Source organism: Sciurus carolinensis, chromosome 9, assembly GCF_902686445.1.
Source record: "Sciurus carolinensis chromosome 9, mSciCar1.2, whole genome shotgun sequence".
In the NCBI taxonomy this organism is placed as follows: domain Eukaryota; kingdom Metazoa; phylum Chordata; class Mammalia; order Rodentia; family Sciuridae; genus Sciurus; species Sciurus carolinensis.
The window spans coordinates 28,417,158-28,420,338 of record NC_062221.1 but is presented as its reverse complement, the minus strand read 5'-3'; positions in this window follow the sequence as shown (position 1 = coordinate 28,420,338).

Sequence of the window (3,181 nt, the reverse complement as noted above, 5' to 3'; positions counted from 1 at the left end):
CAGCCAAGGAGCCCCTGCAGCGTGCTTAAGGTCAGGGAAATCCAGTTAGGTTGGTTTGGCTTGGGAATCCTTTATAAGACTCCAAGGACTGTGTCCTAGCCCTTAGGAATGGATGGTTCTTGGTAACTGAAGTTTTGATTTAACTATGTCCATTCATTTAGTCATTCAGCAAGCATCACTGGAGTTCCTATTCTGGGTCAGGCCCATTGAGATGAACACAGACCCATAGCTTGAGCTTGGTCACTTACTGGCCGAGTGATCTCAGGTAGAGGCTTAACCTTTAGGCCTCAGTTTCTTCCCTGTAACATGGGGCCTGTAATAACGATGGCAGCAAAGATTTGTTGGAACGCATGGTAAGATTCTATGTGCAAGACAGAGCTCAATGATGGTAGTTATTTCTTTACCCTCCAGAGACAACAGGGAGTCAAATGTCAGAAAAGTTTAGGGACATTGGTTTTCTGTTTTGTTTTGTTTTTGCTTTGCTTTGCAGGACTGGGAATGAAATCCAGGGCTACATCCCCAGCGCTTTTTATTTTTTATTTTGAGTCAGCATCTCACTAAGTTGCTGAGATTGGCTTTAAACCTGAGATCATTCTGCTTCAGTCTCCTGAAGGGTTGCGATTACATGTGTGTGCCAGGCTAGGATATTTTATTTTGTTTTGTTTTGTTGGCACTATGGATTAAACCCAGAGGAGATTACCATTGAGCTACATTCCCAGCCCTTTTTATTTTTTATTTTGAAACAGGGCCTCAAGTTTCTTAAGGTCTCACTAAGTTATTGAGTTTGGCCTCAAATTTGCCATCCTCCTGCCTTAACCTCTAGAGTCCACTGGGATTATAGGCCTGCACCACTACAGGTGGCCAACACTTTGTAAGCACTCTCCCACTGAGCTACTTCCATTCCAATTTTATGGGTTATCTCCTAAGTGCCTGGGGTGCTAGAGGTTCCCAGGATGTGGGGAGGGAATAGACAGACACAGGATCTCCAGTTTGTCCCAGGAATAAACCTTAAATCACATATAATAATACACTGGGGGGCTGGGGAGATAGCTCAGTTGGTAGAGTGTCTGCCTCGCAAGCATAAGGCCCTGGGTTCAATCCCCAGCACCACACACACACACACAAAAATATATATATATGTGTGTGTGTGTGTGTGTGTGTGTGTGTGTGTGTACACACACACACACACACACACACACACACGCTGGGGCTGGGGCTCAGAGGCAGAGTGCTTTCCTAGTAGGTAGGAGGCATTGGGTTTGATCCTAAGCACCACATAAAAATAAATAAATAAAATAAAGGCATTCTCTCTAGTTACAAATACAAAAAATTAAAATTAAAAAAAAATAATACACTGTGCTAAGTGGGGGTTCAGAGCAGGGACAGCACAGAAGCTAAAACAGGATGAACAGGAATGAGGTAGCTCAAGTGAGAAAAGAATGCTGTGGGCAGAAGGGTTAGCTTGTGGAAAGGCTTGGAGGGAAGCAGCTACAAATGCCTGGCATAGTTGTAGGAACCTAAAGAGGTTTCCTGTGGCTGGGGTCTCTGGGAATTCATGTGGATGGCTAGAGTTATATGCAAAGACTAGGGTGTCCCGACCCGCGGGACATCAACGTGGAACGGCAAACCTAAGAGAGAAGGAATGAAGGGACAAGAGACGCAGGGAGAGGCAGCAAGACAGGAATTCTGATCAAGCTGCAAATTTTTATTGTTCACACAGGGGTATTTATATGCTCAGGGAATGAGGGGTATGACGAGGTGCAGCCTGGTTGGCTGTGTTCTTCTATTGGGCTCCTGATAGGCTGCAAGTTCGCGCCGGCGGGAAGGTGAGGTTCGCAACGGCGGGAAGGTGAAGTCCCGGAAGAGAAGCAGGGACGGCACCATAGGCGCCATACTGTCAGAATTATCAGCCAGGAGTGGGGAGGGGCGCTGCTGCTTATTGTAAAGGTCAGAATGTTCTCAGAATGAGAACTTCTTGGTCCCTGACACTAGGGTAAGGAGGTGAGGGTTGGTATTAAGAGAAGTGGAGGTAAAAAAGTATGGTGTGGGGAGAAGTGGAAGACGGAAAGTTAGGGGAAACTGGGGGAAAGTAGAAGGGGCAGAACCAGACCATGTAGGGAGGTCAGGGTAAAGGGAGAGATCCTTGTTTTCAGCAGCTAAAAGGAAGAACACTGAGCAGGGCAGGATCACAGGTAGACCTGAGTTTAGAAGTTTGGTCTAGCTGCTGCTGCTACTTGCCAACTGGATTTAAGAGTGCTGAAAGCAGAGCATCCAGCAGAAGATAGGGCCTGTAGTCTCTCCTCTTTACAAGCCACTGTTCTATTGGGGGAAATTATTCAGAAGACCAAGGCCCAAGAAGACAAGAGGGAGGTGCAGGTTAGGAGCTGGCACTTCGTTCTCATGCTGATAGGAAGCCGGGGACCTTGGCCCTGGATAAGCCTGGGAGCAGTGGCAGCTGTTGCTCCTGGCAAGAGTACAGGCAGTTCAACAGCTGTAGTAGCCTGTGGGTGCCATGGTTCCCAGGATATGAGGCCAAGGACATCTGAAAGGCAAGGCTGTGGGTGGGCCAGCAGAGCTATCAAAGCAGAGGAAAAGGAGGTACTGGCAGTTCACTGGGAGGCAATGTCCCACTCAGATCCAGCTGTCTGTGAACAGCTGCACAGAAGAGGGAGGGAAGTCAGGCAACAGCAGATGAAGTAGCTCTCTGACTGCTGAGCCATGGGAAACAGAACCAGTGGGGATGAAGGGCATTGGGGGAAGGAACCCAGAGAGACTAGGGCAACTGGGATGGAATCTTCTACATACCAAAGGCCTAACCATTCAAATGAAGCTGGAATTCCTCTGGGAAGGAAAGACTGGGATCTTGGGATAGGGACCTAGGAAGGGAGCAAGGTGCTTTTAGCTCCTTTCCAGGAGTTCCCCCAAAGACTATCCTCTTAGGCTCACTGCCTCCCCCAGAACCCTTCAGGAGCCCTTCCCAACTTTCTCCCTGTGTCGTGTCCCTCCTCTTCCTATCCTCCTCTTCTCCTTGTCCAATCCTGTGCCCTGGTCCTCTAGGAAGTGAAGCAAGCAGAACCCTGAATTCCAAAGGAAAGAAAGCTCTGTCTTTCCATAAAGGGAGGGAAAGGGTCTAGAGAGAAAAAGGGTTTTGTTTGCCCAAGGTCACAGTCATTCAGAGACA